General features: G+C 36.3%; 1 protein-coding gene and 1 long non-coding RNA gene across 2 annotated transcripts in view; both read right to left on the bottom strand.

Moving 5' to 3' along the window:
- LOC140845302 (uncharacterized) overlaps positions 1 to 18,632 on the bottom strand; it is a 136,762-nt gene that overhangs the window by 57,694 nt on the left and 60,436 nt on the right. The gene's annotated exons all lie outside the window — the stretch shown is intronic.
- LOC140845135 (uncharacterized) lies at positions 10,345 to 15,672 on the bottom strand. The gene is made up of 2 exons (XR_012123842.1): positions 14,178 to 15,672; positions 10,345 to 10,441 (listed from the first exon to the last, which is right to left on the bottom strand). It is a non-coding gene; the product is annotated as an uncharacterized lncRNA (long non-coding RNA).

Below are 18,632 nucleotides of genomic sequence, written 5' to 3'. Positions count from 1 at the left end.
CTTATGATGTAACTCAATGGCCTATTCATGTTGCTTCCTCTTATTTCCTGGTTCTTGTTTGGTTTTCTGGGCAAGCAAAAAGAAGAGAGAGAAACCAAAAAAAGTTGCTATTTCTACAAACAGAAGAACATTGGCCTTCTTTGTGGTTAACTTACCTCTTTATTTCATATTTCATTCTTTTTCCCACTGTGGGTTTGCATGTAGTGATTAAACTGGTACTATAAACTGGAGGTTCTCCAAGTGTAGACCTCAGATGAGCCACAGCTGCATCACCTGGGCACTTATAAAAAAGGCATATGATTGGCCAGACCAACCAAATAAGAAACTCTGGGGGTGGAGCGCAGCAATGTTCTATAAAGCCCTTCAGATGATTCTGGAATATTCTAAAGTTTACAAACCATTGGTATAGACATGAAGGTCTCTAAAGGTTTTATAACATGTTCCCACTAAGCCTGCCTTAGTATAGACATTCTCTGTTTAATTAAGCAAGTTATATGCATTAAAGTAGATGAGAGTTCATGTTCTAAAACTGATGCTATGAGTTGTTTCTTCATAAAATAGAATAAACATGACATTTAATAGTTAAAAATATTGTCTCTTGCTGTGAATTAAATAAATACTAGGGTAGCTTCCTAGTTGTTCTTCATAGATTTGAAAAATGCCCTGATTTTGGAAGAACTAGACAATTGAAACACTTTCATCTTATGAAGAATGTCTTCAATAAAAATAAATTTAATGAAATTGAAATTATTTTAAGGGCTAGTTCCCCAAATTTCAATTCACTTACAATATATCAGCCCATTATATTTTTCTCTACTAATATTAGTTTCCTGGTAACATGATACATTGTTTTTAAGTATTTAAGAAATGTTATTGAAGGGAAAGTTTGAGTTCCTATGGCCAGGATCCTCACCTAAAACTGAACTTCTTGATGATGTAACTGGCCTGCTGCTAGGCTACTGCTTCCACACCCGTAGGCAATAAGCTATTATTGACTGAGTCACTATATAAAGAGCTTAGCCCAGTGCTCTGGGCGGAGGCAGAGACGAGGATTACAGACCTGCAGACGTAATTCTAGTGCTCAACCTATTGCCGGGAGAACAAGCCGGGTAATAAACCCTTTCAACCCAAGAATGTTCCATCCTCATTCCTCAGTCTTCCTGAATAGATAGTGAACTTGCTTGGGGCTGAAACCCATTTCCAAGACAGTTGTAAAGTATCAAAATTTCAATATAAAAATATTCAACAGAGTTAATGCTTTATTCTTTTTTTAATTTCACCCGTATTTCTGTGCATGTTTTATTCTTTCTTTAGCAGACACTTATGCAAGATATATATTTATTCATATTTTTCAATGTACTAAATATTGGACATGTGTGAAAATGAACTGAATTTTGATATAAACCTGATTGAAACAAAAATATATATCATATGGAATGAGAGAGTGTCTAAATAAGTGTAGAATAAAATCTCTTTGGAGTATCATCTATTATTTGTGAAGCAAATAGGTTGAAATAACCATTTCACCCCTTCTTTTTTAGTGCTCAGCTGCTTCAGTGAGTCCTGTGTGTGGCGGGTGATAGAGGGAATAGTCAGTGTGATTTCAAGACTTCATGTAGTCAGTACATTCAGGTATTTTCAACAAACTATCTTTCACTATAAAATTCCCTATGCTATTTAGCAAACCTAACAGGTTAAAATGGTTTGGATTTACACTGGTTCAGTTTCCTCTATGTTCAATCAACATAACCATCTAGTGATATCAAAGCTGGGTAGTCAGGGGCCCATGTTGATGTGGATTCATCAATGTTTACCTGTTCCTCTGGGAATGCAGGCAAGGAAGGTTTTATCCTTGGAATAAATAAATCAATGTTTTGCTATGTGTGCATGTGTATGGGATTGTGTGTATAAAGATATATACATATATATAATTTTTAAAACTCAATTGTGCTTTGTTTTTAAGAGCTTCTGAAGAACTTTTCCATTAACAGCTAAAGCAGATGGGTTTCATTAAACTGCCCAGACCATTTTTTCCCTAATCATCTGCCTTGCCCAATCTGGGGGGGAAAGGGCAGACACATGAGGAATCTATTCTTCTCTAACCCTCTCTGCAAGGCATCTGCTAAGACCTCATTCATCACTGGGAAAGCTGTGAATGGATAGCTCACAATACCCCAAGGTCTCATTGCGAGTGGTGGTATAACGCCTAACCTCTCCTCTGGTAAAGAAAAGCAACATGTACTTTTGTCAAACTGTCAGCAAACACTTCCCTCTTGATACAGTTTGCTGAACCCAACCTTCTGCAATGTCAGCTGGCCACAAATGTTTCATTTTTGAAGAAAACCCCCAACCGTTGCCTTGATGTGGTTCTCACTAATGAGTACTTTTGCCTCTGTGGTGGCTGAAAGTGTGTGGGGCTTTGTTTGCCTCCAGAGGGTTCCAAACTATTTAGGAAACAAAATGGCTTTCAAATTTGATTGTTAAATTATACTATTAGGCTATGTGGGCTACATAACTATGTAATAAAGTCAGCCCAAAATATCTCCTTTATCAACTATGTTCAGAATGATAGGAGAGCGTTCAATCATTCATACTATCATAGAACTGCCCTCCTGGCCGACTTGAAGAGTAATGGATGATTGCAATATAAGCAGCAGACGCCTGTCTCACTCCACCCCAGGCATCAACTGGACTGAATGCCAATGTAGTGTTCACTATGTGGCCCACACTTACTTTCAATCGTGAATGCCATACCTTTTCAATCAAATGAGATTAAGGCTGGAGTCATCATCTACTTGTTAATTATAGTGTAAAATAACTCAATCACTTTGTGTTTTGAGGTGGCATGAAAGTTAGGACAGAGATGATGGCATTCATTATGCAAGATGTGAAGTGGTCCGTTCAGCCATGGAAACTTCTTCCATGTAATAATATTTACCCTGATTCCCCTCATAATTTCAGTTCCTGGTTGTCTAGAGGCTAAGACATGTTGAAAATTCAACCTTTCCTTACTTTCCATGGAGTGTCTTCTGTCACATGGTAGCTTTTTATTTATTTTTTGTTTTAGTACAACTACCTCTCCATGTCTGAATAGTTGCATTATTGCTAAGTAACACAAAAGTATTTCAATTTATAGTGAATTCATCTATTTAATGTCAAAGTGAGTTTTTATGTCCTCAGAGATGATTTTCTGTTCACAAATACTTTGATTTAACATTCACTATTAAATATATTGAAATTACATTCCTTAAATTGTAGGAGTTTTTTTGTTCTTTTTACTTTAATATTTATTGGTAAGCCTAGCAAATGCTAATCACTCTTAAGAGGCTTTTGTAAGTAAGTGCTTTTTCCATTTATAAACTTATTTAAATACACTTCCCAACCATTTTAAACTATTTGAGGAATGATTATATCTTCTTTTATGCTTACATAATTAAATTATCCAGTTGACAATAAACTATCCAAAGTACTTCAGTGAATCTTATGAACCAAGTAAGTAAAATATGTGTGGCATTCTCATAAATCATTCCTTAGTATGTATAAGCTTTACCAGACCTCAATATAAAAGTGTAAGACTAGATTAATTACTCAGTACATTTAAAAGCCTAATTATATCAACCCTGATTGGCTAAATTCTCAATTTTTTATTGAGAAATTGAAATATTGATATTCTGGGTTAAATTCTTTTAGATATTTCTCTACTTAATTTTAATGTCCTTATGGTTACTATATGTAAGTCAATTAGATATTATAATACATCGTAAAATCCTTGACTCTTCCTGTTCTGATGGCTATCGTTGTGTAATGACCAGAAACATAAATTGGGATTCCAGTGATACACCCTGAACTCTTTTTCATCTGTAAACAAAACTTTGTAGCTTAAATAATGGGGTAGTCAGGTAGAATTATCCATGCCACATCATTGCTTACTCCTGACAACTTGTAGAAGTCTGCACATTTCACCAATATGCCATGTCATTTAATGAGACTTTGTGTTATTTTGTCTTCTTATACATTTAGGTGGATTCTCATGCTAAGTTTACAGTTCTTTAAGACAATCAAATGAAATAGGGCTGAATTTTTAATTTTTCTAGTAGTTTGAGAGTTCTGCCAATATCACGTATCTTTGAAGTCATGAAAAACCTTGAAGTGTGGTAAATAGGGAACAAAATTTCATGTATGTTAAGCCTATTTTGAGGACTCATCAGCTTCATGCCTTTGATTTACCTGTTTTTAGCCACTATCATTTCTTACAAAATAGTCTATAAGGCATGACGTCACAGTCAAACATTTCGTAAGCTTACACCATCTTTGTTGCCATCACCTCTCAATGTAAATTCACTGATTCTGTTAAATAGCTTTACTTCCACCCCCACCGAATAAAATGACTTCCTAAGTACAATCAGTGAAACCTTACATATGCCTTGAGGCCAACATCAAATCCCACTGTACCAGGAGGGATCTTCATTATTTCACTTAGATGTGACCATAGATACCAAGGCCCTCAAATTTGCACTAATGGTTCTCCAGCCATGCCGGTCAGAATTCTAGGTGGGCTCTTGCCCTGGGCGATAAGAGGAATGGGGTGTCAAGTAGCTGGAGTTCTAAATCTTGCTCACCTGCTTCAACCAGAGTGGAAACCCTCTATTATTTTTCCTTGTTCAAATGCAGTTTACATCTCTATAAGAATACCGCAGCTTGAAAAGTAATAAAGGGATCCAAAATAAAACAAAACAAATCTTTCCTCTCCCAGCTTGATTATAAATGCCAAGAAAGTGATCATTTCCAAAATTCCTTTGATTTCTCCCATACCTCTTTGTCTATCATAATGAATAAAATGCTACTATACAGGCTAACATTATGCTAGGTAGGTATAAGAAAAGTAAACTATTATTTTAGAGATACTGTGGTATAATGGAAAAATTAGGCTGACGGTTAGGAAAGCTAGTTCAAGCCTGTAGCACTTGCTGTGTTAGCTCTAAGAGTGAGATGATTGGCCCCCAATTAAATTGAGTAATAATTGCCCTAATGCCAAATCAAGCACTACTGCTGAGGCAGGTAATAATTCTGGTTAAGAACTTGAGCTCTGAACCTAGACTGCTCAAGTTCAAATCCTGGCTATACCTTACACTTTTGACCTCTGATAAGTTACTCAACCTTCCTAGGCCTCAATGTTTTGATCTGTAGGATGAAGAGTACCATACCTCTATGTCCTACAAGGTTTTGCATTAAATAAAATAAGGCCAAAATCGTGACTATCATCAGTATTAACAAAATTACTATAACAGCATCTTTTCTGGCCAATTACCCAGAAATAATATGTACCTATTTGTATTGGTGGGCCATCTTATGAAAGGTGATATGATGGCATCTATTCTTTATTCATTAACCTCTTCTCCTTGAGGTAAGCTTCCTAAGAACAGGACATCAGGGTGAAAAACCTGTCCTGGTTTGCCTGGGACTTTTCCAGTTTTAACACTCAAAGTTAAAACCCAGGTACCCCTTGTTTCTGGGCAGATAGTTTTACTCTCCAGCCTCTTTCTCTGTCCCCTAAAATATTCAACATAGTTTCTTACATGTAAACAGCATTCAATTAACACCTATGAAGTAAAATAAATTCAGTTGATCACTGTCAAAATCCATCTATTGGTTCACTATACACCAGACACATTTCTTAACTGCAAAACCAAGGAAAATGTCTGTACCTTATGTGATTGAAAAGTTGCCAGGTGAATTGCACAGGTCCAGGAAAGTCAAAGAAGATTAAAAGAGAAAATCTAATAGTGCAATAAAAATAAACTACCCTGAAAATTTTAATATACAGTAATTAAATATTTTATTCATCCATTGGCAAGTAGAGGAGAGGTTGATATTAACTAGCTAAAGTAGTAATCTATTAAAATAAATGGGTCCAATAGGCATTAACTTTTAATAAGATAGCAATTGTATGTTTAATAAATACCAATAGTTATGAAATGTAATGATGGGGCATTATGGTAAGGGTTTATAAAATATATTTCCTTTAAGGATTCAAAAATGTTTTAATAAATGATATTTGTTAAAAATCATATACAGTGAAATAAGAACATCTCTGCTTTAAGGAAAGCATGGGTAATGCTCTCTACTAATTATTAGTGCTAATGCACGCTGAAGGAGGCTGCTTGGTTATCCATCTTTTGAAATCCCCATCAACGAGTCCTTGATCTTGGCCGTCCCTTGAGGGCTAATGCAAGCCTGATACGTTCATGCTTTGCACGCCCAGCTTCAGTGATAGTGCATCAGAAGGGTAGAGGTTCATAAGTCATACTTTCTGCTCTAGTCTCTGTTAGAAATATCAACACAGCATACTTTCTGAAGAGTTTTAAGTACTTCCAACCCCTGTTGGAAACAGGAAGGGCAAAGGTAAAAGCAAAATTTTTTTTAAAAGTGAAGGAAACATTGCTGAATTTCAAGAAAGAAAAAGAAAAATGCTTGCTTTGCATTTGGACTAAGGTTAGGATATTTATATGTATTTTTTTCTTTCTGGTTACTAATTCATTCACCCCATGATCCTTGGGAGGGCAGAAAGTCAAATAGCCTTGTCCTTCTGGCGGTCTGTACTCTGAGTGACTTTTCTAGGTTCAGAGCTCCCACTGACTTCAAAGAGGGGAAAGGCCATGGAAGAAATCCACAGGGTGCTAGGGAGAAAAGGGCCAGGGACAAAGCTGTAGTTAAGTCATCTGAAGTGTAACATTGTTTCTTTATCATCATCTGGTGGGTTCAATTAAGTTTTATCTTTGATATTATATAGCAGATTTTTTTTCTCTAGGTGAAATGGAAACATCTGTATGTTGTCATAAATCTAAGTCCCCATGAAAAAAATCATAATTCTGAATGGTTTTATGTATAAATGTCCAGCCAGAAAGACATCAGAAATACTGTTCCCTTCCTGCTTTATGAGTCCATATAACTCAGAGCTACCCAGACAATATGCTAAATTTTGGTGGTGGCCAATTAAGTTTAACAAGAAGTCTATTAGGTGTTCACAATCATTTGAGTAACACTTAATTGGCATGGATATCTGACCAGATGAAAAGAGGAGGTGATCCTGGAAATGGGGAGGCAAAATAAAGTAGAGTGACACAAAAGACTGCTATTATGTAATAGTTTTGTTACATGAATATTTGTGTGTGTGTAAATTTCATGCAACAGTAATCCAGTTGGGCCTTTGTTCCCACCTCCAGTACTTTATTCTTGACCTACATTTGAGGTGGAAAAGAGCAAATGCATGCATTTTTTTCTAAATTTCATTTGAAATGAATTACTCAAAATGTGTATCATATTTTTAACATCTTTTTAACATTCAAATCCCTTTTTGTTAATGTGTTACAGTCCTTACTGTTTCATGTCTGAGGTCTTACATCAACTTTTATTTTTCTTCTGGCTGCATTTTGGCTATTTTAACACCTTGCTGTCAAACACCACTTCACAGGCTAATTTTTAATATTTCCACTGAACTTTCTACATCTCCATGTGGAGTTCTTTCCTTGAGCAACCCACTTGTGTTATCTTCTTTCCAAACCTCTAATAATGAGCCTTGCATCTGTGTGACTAATTTCTTCCAGAACTTGTCACTAACTACCAAGTGCTCACACTGAGATTATACTGTTACTACCTGAGAATTTCTACATTCAGCAAAGTTGCCTTCCTCTTCCCCCCCACCACTCCCCCATAGCCAATAACTGATGCCAGTTTTCCTCATCAGAGTAAAAACCTAGTTTCTGTGGTCTGGTCTTTGCAGATAGTAACAGAGCTCCATTGAGAAGCCTTTTTTCTTGGTAAAGCCTAATATTGAATAATATTGAATAATATTGAATATGGAAGGACTGTACCAGAGTAGCATAAGCTTAAGATCATGGCTCTCCTCCTGTGCCTCGTTCTATATCCTCTTTACAAAATCCAGACTCCAATAAGTAGAGTATGTAGTATGCTCCAGCCTACCACCGAGTTACTGTGTAGTTGCAATAAAGACCACATCAAGATCCACAAACCCAAAAGTGCTCACTACCTGGTCTGAGGAAAAGGTTTCCAATTTACAGGCTAGCTAAAAACAATGATAATTCCTAAGGTAGAGTTTTAGTCCTTGTTTCTAATTCTTTCCCTTTCCCAGTAAAAAATCGTGGTCACCCAGGGGAAATTGCAAGATCTCATTCAACTTTCTCTCTAGCTGAGTTCATGAAAGAGATTTCTTTTTTGAGGCACTTTTTTTTTTTTGTCTGGGTCTCTGTGCATGTATATACGTTTTCTGGAGCAGCATATATTCAGTGGCTAGGAATATAATAGTTCAGATTCAGAAGATTCTGGTGTTTGAGTACAAACTTGAATAGTTTGACTATGGAGTTTACACAGATTACTAAGACTTGTAAATCTCAACTCCCTCATCTGGAAAAAAATACAACTATTAACACTTGCCTGAAAAGATTCTGTAAGAAAAAAATAAATATGATGTTGTCTATGAAGTTCATAAAGCACAAATCAAATGCTCACCAACAGCTCCTCACCAGTAAATGGGGAAACTGTTGAATACTCAAATGCCAAAACAAACTCACTTACCACTCTTGTCCTGGAAGCAAACACAAGCTCAGAAAATTTAGCCATCGTAATGATACCAAATAAAGGCTTACTCACTTATCTAAAAATGAAATGAACTGTAGCCATGCTTTCATAGGCAGTAGAATAATGAGGTGCAATAGATTGAGCTTAATAAAATGCAGCTTGGGAGAGCATGTATTAACACACATCTCTAGCTTATTTTGAAGGGTAGCTGCAAATAAAACCTGGCCATTTCTGTAAACATGTAAATCTGTATCAGAGCTTTTAAATTTTTAAATTCTTTTTGCATACTGCTATCACAATTTCACTTTGATGGAAAATAAGTGAAACAGAATAATGCATTGGCTTAAAAATGATTCAAGGAAAATCCATCAACCAAGTAGTTTCTAGAAATCTGATTGAGAATTATGCAGCATAAATATGTATTTAAAAAAGATTTTTTAAAAGTTGACTTGTGATTTCTTTTAACCCAGAGAATAAAACAGAAATGATAAATTTAGTTTGAGAAAACATATTTGCCTATTTCACATCCTTTCCAATCTGAAGCGGTACCAGCAATGTTGAGAGTGACAGTACATATGTTATGACTGTTTGAGTTTCAGAAAGCCTTTGGTTAAATTCTGCATAATTGGTTCCTGCTTAAGGCAGCGTGCGCAAGAATCCAGGAGGAGACATGGGAGTAGACAGATAAAGAATGAGTGAAAGAAACAAAAAACAGACACTCCTGGTAAGAGGAACCATGTCCACTCTGGGGGGAAGTATTAAGAGGGTCCCACATGGAGCAGGGCTTAGATCTTGGCTGCCTTTTATCTGAGTAACTGATTCAGACAGTGGGATCAGATTTAAGTGGTTACATTTGTGGACGCTGATTGGCGGACGGTGAACTCTGGAGATAGCTGCCAGAGAGCTTCGCAAGGCGCGGATGTACTTCATTATAGCACAGAAGACCAACACGTGGCATTTAATAGTTATAAGCACATTAGGCTCTGAATGCCTTTACATAAGGATTCAGGGGAAAGGCACATGAGGTAGAGCCTTAATAATAGAGGCATATACGACACAGGATAAATAAAAATCTGTAAAAACCTGAAGGTGAACGTTTTCGCACTTAATACTTCAGGGTCGCAAATATAAGGACTAATTGGGTTAAACCATTAACATTAAAATAACACCACTTTGAGGAGAACTGTATTTGCTCAGGGAACTAAAATAGATTTTGAATCTTTCACAATTTGGATGCAAGTTCAAATTTCAGGTCATTTAACAGTGTGCCTAGATATTACAGACTAGGAACAAATCAGCAATGCATTTCCAGCTTTGTGAGTGTCCTTCTAAAGTCATTTTGCAAAAAAACACAGATGAAAGAGAAAGGGTATGCTTGATACAGTGAAATGGTTTCCTCCATAAGCACGGAACATTTACATGGGCTATAATGCGGGCCCCACAAATTGGAAAAGATGATCCACTGATGGAATGAATGCTGGCATGGGACTAAAATGTTCTTTGTCTCTACTTTATCAATTTAGAAATAAATGAACAAAAATTGCTCCTTCTTCAAAAACAGTTGCATATGCAGTGTCATCATTCTAACTTCAATTTAAAGAAAGCAAGTTAGTCATTACCATTAACAGTTTTCAATGTGAATGGGAAAAATGCAAGCAACAGGAAGTGAATGATTTCCTTAAAATCGTCATATTATATGAACAATCAGATGATTCACGTTGACTTTAAAAAGAAAACACTTAACGCATATTGTAGCACACAAGACTATTCATGTTGTCGTTTTATTGATTGCACGAAACACTCCACGGTGATGACAGAATCCCAGCTTGTCATTGTGATTGATCATCTAAGAGTAAAGAACAGAATGCAAAAAGTCAACAAACAAACATTTTTAAATGAAAACTTGAAACAAGTAATTTAACTTTTAAACTGGTCAGCTGCTGCTCATTAAAATAAATCAGAACTGATAAGAGAGAAAGGAAACGAGATAAGATTAGTCTGTTTCAGAAAAGGTCCCATAGACTCTGGCTAAGAGTTAAAGATGCTTTCTGCTTAATTCTGAGCAAACAAAATTACAGGAAACAGTCAATCCCCTAGACTCTCAGTTTGGAGAAAGGCTAGACATTGATAGCAAATAAGTTTTATCTGTTGTATGGGCTCTCAGAAAGATTTTGAGGCCACTTCTAGACTCATTAAGAAAATTCCTTGAGCAGTTATCACTGTTTCTTGGAAGAAATACTAATAAGGTATTAGTCACCTTGAAGTTAAACATACAATTTTGAAACGTTAAAAATCTTATTACAATTTGTTAAAGAGGATTGGGGCATACTGCTATTTCTCTATATAAGTATTGATTTGTATTCATTCAAAAAATTACCTGTCCCAACACCTTGAAATACCGGTTTTAACTGGAACACTAGCAAGTGTGTTATCAAATTTTCATGTTAAATATATTTACTTTCATCTTCTTTTTTTATTTTTTATTTCCAGAGAAGCAAATACTGTCCTGTATCTGATACCTGCTGTAACACATATTGATAGATGACAAAATGTTAAAAAGGGAGATAATAAGACTTAACACTTGTTGATGATTTACTGTTTCCCAAGTATGGTGGAATGTTATGTCCCGTAACTAATTTATATACAAGTCCTCGGAGGTGAGGTTTGTTATCACTGTTTACTGATAAGAAACTAGAATCCCAGTGAAGTCAAGTAGCTTCCCAGGGGTAATGTCAGATCTAGGAATTAAACACAACTTGGTTTTCTTTTAGAGTTCACATTAGGAAAGATTCTAAAAATGAAGTCTATGTGAATTTAGAAATAGTTTTTGAATGCCTATTGTCTTCTTGGCATTATTATGGGTACTGGGGGGAACAACAAAAACAGAAGAATTACTGTAACATACAATTTACTTTTCAACTTCAAATATTACAGGGTCTGCAAGTCTGAGCAGATCAACTACAAGGGACAGTCAAAATCACTTACCAAGGAGAACAGGAATGGCTATCAGAAGTTTTTTTGTTATTGGTATTGTTGTTAGGCATACTTTTCTGAAACAAAGTCAAAGTATACCAAATAATCATATACTAGGTAGGTTTTTTTCCCCCTAATCCTTTTTGGTGAGGCTTTAAATATTAAAATGAATAGACTATATAGAAAGACTGCTATACTATCACCCATTCCATGTTTAACACACATTATATATATGGCTTGCAACTCCCAGAGTGGGTTGCATGGTCTCCAATTTCAATCTGTACTCTCCAAAGATGCCTGGCTTGATAGACAGTTTATGGAGGCTCTTAAGGTCAAATCCAACTCTCTGTAGCTCCTAATGATGCCTCCCTTACACCGTGATGAAGCCAAAGCCCAAATATTTGGATCACACCTCCTGTAAGATCGGCAAATCTTCAAGCATACTGCTGTGGGAAAGAGATCTCACATTCCTAGTGTTTATGGTTGCTTACACACGCCCTCCCCTTCCCCATGTTCTGCAGATCAAACCCTACAGTGGACAGTTTAAGTAAGGGAGAAACCCAGATTCTAAGCATTATTTCATCCATCTTTCAGAAAAAGGAGAACAACAAGAAGCATTGTCTCAACAAGAAGACAATTTTGATTCCAGCTTCTAAAATTGTTAATTTAATAACATAAAATCACTATATATGTATAAAATCTATAAACAACAGGACAGGATATTTTATCCTATATTGTCTTAAAAGTCCTGTTAGCTTGTATTCATTCCTCTTTCCCTTAGCCATTTTGCATCCAGAAATCTCCTTCCCATGTGGCTAAAGCTCTGATGTATTAAAATAGCACTTGGCATATTTGTGCAAGATCTAAGTGTCTGCATTTCTACCCAGCCCTTGCTTCCTTCTTTCAAATTCCTCTTTTGGTTCCTACAATGGTAAAATGAAGAACATTTGTAAAAAGTTCCATAGAAACCATCAGTTTGCAAAAGACTGGTATGTTTGCTTTACACGAAAACACCTTCTATGTAGTATGTTTCCTCTTTTCCATGAAAAAAAAATGGAATCATCCGTACTGATTGAGTCTAAAGTGGAAATGGTCCTGATAGTTCCCTTACCTTCTTCCTCTAGCTCTTTTCCATCGGAAGTTCTGATTGCCCTGCTTTGATTTTATACCTTTTCAAGTTTCCCAGTAGAATTTGCACTTTGCTGAACACACAAGAAAGGAGTAGAAGGATGAATATTGGTTTTTGTTTGTTGGTTTTTTCCCTGATTTAGTTCAGCAAATTTCAGCCTTGCCCTACTGTTTGCACAGACCATGCAGGTAAAGAAATGATATACATAAATTACTTCATAGAATCCTAATAACAACCCTTTGAGAAGACTTCAGCAAAATCCCAAAACCAGAGAGTGGCAGAGCAAAATCCAACTCAGGGTGTCTCTGATCTCGACGCCCCTACCCTTACGATACCACCCCTCAAACTGTACCAGTCAGCAGGATTACACTACCATACTGCTTGATCTTTCACTCCATCTAAGTGCAGATCCTGGGAAAGGAGGGAGGCTTGTAAAGGTATTCAGATTAAAAATACCAGGTCTGTATTTTCTGGGATGCCTAAATAATTCATTAGTGTTGTTTACCAAAAGCAGTAATAGAGAACAGAGCTAGACCAGTGAACAAGGAATGCTTCCAACAAGTACAGGTACCCAAGTACAAGTCCCATGATCTGGCTCACTTTAGACACTTTTTAATCCACTGATGTATTACCAGAAAATACTAGAATATCAATTGTTGGAAGTTCTTAGTTGGTCAAGTAATTTAAAACAGTGTTTACTGTGTATCAGTGTGTATGGATCATAGAATTTCAGAATTGAAATCCATATTAGATTTGTTCTGTTCTATTCCTTTCTGTTGACTTTGGATGGAGGCATGTGAAATACAATTTCAACATAGGTCTACCTACCTACTCACCTCTCTACCTACCTATTGATTCACCTGTCTTTACAACTCTATTCTTACTTTTCATCTAGCTATGATGTAAGGATATGTCTTCAAATCTCCACCATGCCCACAGAGAAAGAAAACACTTCTTTGTTTTGAGTTAAGAATGAAAGTATTCCCTGCTGGGATTTGATTATCTTGTCTGAATTAAAAGTATCACGTTTACTTCTAAGATTCCATTTGAATATATGCCTTGCATATTATTTGGAAAATCAAAATATTAAAAAGGCCCCCAAAAAGAAGAAAAGTATTGGGTTTTAGTTCTCCCAACTGAGTGAGTTCTCCACGTGGCAGCGGCTTCTCATAGCATTCCCAGCCAGTTAGGAAAAGAACTTCTTTTGGAATAAAAAGGAAAATCTGGGCTGTGTGTGTGTGTGTGTGTGTGTGTGTGTGTGTGTGTGTGTGTGTGTCTGTATGTGTTAAAGAAAACCAATATTAATTATCTCTTATCTACCAGGTATAGTGTTAGGTACTTAAAAGGAAATATTTCAAATAATTTTTACTGTGGCATAGAATTTTTATTTTAAATACTAGGTTCTCAATTTTTCCAAGGTCATCCAGTTTTTAAGTAGGAGAGTCACAATTTGAAGCTTAATTTTTATCATTGTACTCACTTAACATTTATAGCCTCTGTTGTAAAAGTCACATTGATCTCTAGGAAACCTAAGGAAAAAAAATCACCAAATGCAATAGGTCAACCATGCATAAATTTGAACTATGGAGAAGAAAAAAGGTACAGTAATTTTTCTAATAAATTATACATACACACACACGTATATATACACATATTCAGGTTCAGATTATTGTATAATTTTCTCTTTATGATGTGATACTATTTTTTGTTTGATTTTGGCTCCTTGGTTCTCTAATGGAACTAGAGAAATGTCTTCCAGTCATAGGTTTTATATTTCTCTCCACACTTTTAACATGTTTACACACATTTAATTCTTGCCCATTTTCATTAACTTGAGATGAAAAAAGAAGATTGTTCAAACAGGTACAGCATATTAAGATAAGCACCATTTATATTATTTACTCATTTGTGCACAAGTATCTCTGTTGGGATTTAAATTAGCCAAGAAGGAAAGCAGATTGGGTATGTTGATCAGTCCTTGTCAGAGCTGAAAATGAAGGGAGTAACTGTCAGTGAGGAGGCTTGGCTTCAGTTTAGTTCACAGCAGGAGTGCCATTTCTGACTGAAATAGTGTGGATGTGGATTTTATATATTCTAGATTCATCTTTGTGCCATAGACCAGGAGTACTGTAATTTCCTAGACATTTTCTAGTTAAAATTTCAAAAACTCATTTTCATTACACCTTGGAGGTGATGCAAACATTAACACATCGTGAATGCATATATGCTACTCACTGAATTATTAAAGATACTAATAATGTAAAAGGTCAAGACCAAAGAGACAGCAAGAGGTAAACTGCTCACTATCTCGGGAGGTAATGTCACATTGTTAATTTGTTGTTCCCCAGCCTATACTCCTATCCCTCTCTTTTCCTATTGACAACTTACTGTTTCTAAGATGACATTATAGCTGTTAGGCAGAAAAACAGGTATGAGTGGGTGGAGGGAGAATAGGTCAGTAAAGCCCACTAAAAGGGACTCAAAGAGTTAACCAGATAAAACCAGGGAGCCAGAAAAGACAGAGTTAATAAGTTAATCAGTTGAAGCTCCAAAGGCCACGAGTAACTTGGAATGTCTGGATATTCCCCAGATAAAGTATCCCAGCGCAGCCCATGTCTTCACTGTACCAATCAGATCATGTCGTTGTAAGATGTACTTCAGCATGCTAAAGGGCCCAGCTTATTCTTTAGCTTAACCTATATGCTGTTTTTCCTCTTCCTCCAGCTCCTAATCAAGTAACTTTGTAACGAGTGCAGGTAACAGACCTCAGAAGTGTAAATAAACCTATGTGAACAAAGAATGCTGAAGTACCAAACCAACACAGTCACCCAAATAACCCTATTTTTAGATAAAACTCCAAAGGAATTATAAATCACCTATATACATCATGCCTTATGCTGACCCTTACCCAAAAAAGCCCTCTAAAATGCCAGACCCTATACCCTTAAATGTATGTCTTCTCGGAGGTTGCCCACACTCACCTTTCTTTGAGTGGGTCACTCTCTCTGTCCTACTCCAGGTGAGTAGGGAGGGGCTGCTGAGAGCTCTGATCTGGGCTTGCAAGTTCCCATCGCCCCGGTGGCCTGGACAGGACTGCAGCTGTATGACTGTGCTCTTTAGTAGCCTGCCTGAAAATATCCTTTCTTTGCTTCTGGAAAGTTCTCAGAACATACTCTCACTCCATCAAGTGTTCTGGGGCATCCCCAGATCCTGGGATGGTAGGGACATAGTTCCTGTGAGAAACGTGCTCACTGGTCCAAACTTAGTAAGTGGACAGGGAGACAAAGAGAACAGCAGAGCGATGCTTTAATGACAGTGTTGCAAGATCGGGTGTCTGGTGAGCAGGCTCACTCAGGGCGGTTGCAACAAGCAACTTATTCCTTAGCCTGCGAGTCCCTCCCTGGTTCCCCTGGCTGAGTATTACAGCGTTCACATTCTTCCCCAGATGTCGCCTAAGCAAGTTATATCCACATTAGGCTTTCTTTACATTTGTCTTAATTTTATTGGCTTAAAACTTTTTTTAAAGTTTTTTAAAATTAAAACTTAACATTTTGGTTTAAAACTTTTTCTGCATCTTTTTTTGTTTGTTTGTTTGAAGTGATGCAGAGCCATTTTTCTTAATTTCTCTCCCCATCCCAGCCAGAGTGACTCCCTGGTACATGTTCTGACATGTAGGATTCTTGTTAATAGCATTTTATTTAAATGTTAATACCTCTGGGACTAAGTCACATTTAGTTTTATGCCATTTCTAACAGTTTCCACACCATGCAGTTCAAGTGGACACTGGATGCCATGTGACACTGGCTCTAGGAGTTGCAAGGGATTATGCCCTAAAGCCAAGCAGCAGTTCAGTAAGCTGCCCTTCCCTCCATTTTTCATTCCTCTCTGCTTTATTCAAGTAAACCTGCCTTTATCTACCTTCGCTCTAGCCCATTCCTCTGGAATGGATTCAAATAAAACTTTTACTTCTGTGTCTCTGCCCTTCAGTTCTTGGTTGCAGCACAGACAAGAACTGAGGAAAATAAACTCAACCTCTCCTAACATAGCTAGTCTTGTAGTTCTCTACTGGTAAACTATGAACTCACTGACAGCTATAATCAAGTATTGGCTTCATTATTTCACATTTTTTTCTTTCTCTACACATCTGTATGCCTTAGAACAGGTTGAGTGTCCTATAGTACAGGATGCTGATACATGTGTGTTTTCTGAATGGATGTGTGAATCATAGATTGAATGAATGAATCTGATCACTTGTTCTCCAGAATATCCTGGTCATTTGGAATACGGTGCGATGTGTTGAGAACAGCACCACTAAAAATTCAAGCTACATTCTTGAGATAAAGTGATTATAACCAAAAATTGCCTTTGGCTTATGTGTTATGGTCTCCTTAGTTTGAAAAGTCAAACATGGATGGTGAATTTAGAAAGTAGTAAAGACTAAACAGACAGGTTAGGAGTTTGAGATAAGTTATAGATATTTCTTGATTTTTCTGTTATTGGATACATCCATTCATCATTAGCATTGCATAGGTATATCTATCTTCTCCTTAGAACTTTTTGATAACTATTATCTCCAAATTGCTCTCTGGAGCACAGTATTTTAATTCTAAAATACATTTTAGTTCTTATATGGTATTAATGAACCCAGTATGATAAGAATATATAAAACTGCATCAACAGTTTTAAATGGCAAAATTGATATTAGAAAATTAAAACCACAGTGTGTAATCATGACAATTTCCTAGAATGCAGATAAAAGTAACACAAAATGATAGTTACAATATAAAGTAAAATCATTTCTAGATTAGCAATTATATGTGCACAGAAAAATCAGAACATGTGGCAAAGAAGTAATAATCATGTAGCTAAAGGTAACTATAAAAATAAAATAACAGAGAAGCAAATTTTAAAACTTCACTATATTTCAGCCTAATAAACTAAAAAGAGACTCAGCCATGACCCACTTTGGAAAACATGATTTAACAGGGTAAAGAAAAATTTGCATGAGAATTCATGTAGATTAAAAACTCTAATAACTTGTATAACATAGCCAGACTGATCACAGCCTTGACTCTACAGTACTGGATGGCAAAATACAAGGGAAAGCCCTAGGGTGTTTATTAGGTGACCCATTATTATTGTCCAGTACCTTCTTGAACTGCAAGATTCCACAAAAATCTTCATGTAAAACTGATGAAGCTGCACCTTTCCAAACTTGATATCTACCCAGAAATAAGACAACCGTGTATTTAATTCTCCTGGATTCAAATTGGCCTTTTTTTCTTCTTCTGGACCAGTTTCCATGTCACAGTTGTTGTTTTTATTTTTCAATGACTTTGGAGTGAATGTCACTTGGCTTTGCCATGGTCTGATGCCTACACCTGCTTTTACATGACCTTTCATGGCAGCTAACCTGATAGCTGCCCACAGCCTTTGTGTCTTCAGGTCTTAAGAGAAAATGTGATTGGTCACTGGCCAGCTGACAGCTAATATTCCCCTTGGTCCAATCATCTAGGCAAAGTGAAAGGCAGAATTACATGAGCCCTTAGGTTCCACCTCCATAGAGTTGGGGTGTAGATAGTTTAAAAATATATACTTAGTATGTAAATATTATCTTGTTTAGTTTACATTCCATAGCACTATAAACAGAAATATATGCTCAATAATAAAATATTTGCTTCAGAAAATATATCCACATCCCTTTAAAAATGTTAAGGTCACTCAGTAAGGGCTACACATAATAACACAAAAGTGGTGAAATTGTGAAATAAAGGACTATTGGTGGGCATTTAAATCAGTTAAACATTGGAATAAGTAATAAAAAAGATAAGATTACAAATCACATTGGAAATGCTTATGATGATTCTGTATAAGGTGATACATAATAAAATGATTAATAATACAAATAAAATAATACCCAAGTTCTCATACCATA

The sequence above is a fragment of the Manis javanica genome, chromosome 12 (genome assembly GCF_040802235.1).
Source record: "Manis javanica isolate MJ-LG chromosome 12, MJ_LKY, whole genome shotgun sequence".
Lineage (NCBI taxonomy): Eukaryota > Metazoa > Chordata > Mammalia > Pholidota > Manidae > Manis > Manis javanica.
This window is presented reverse-complemented; position numbering and strand designations above follow the sequence as displayed.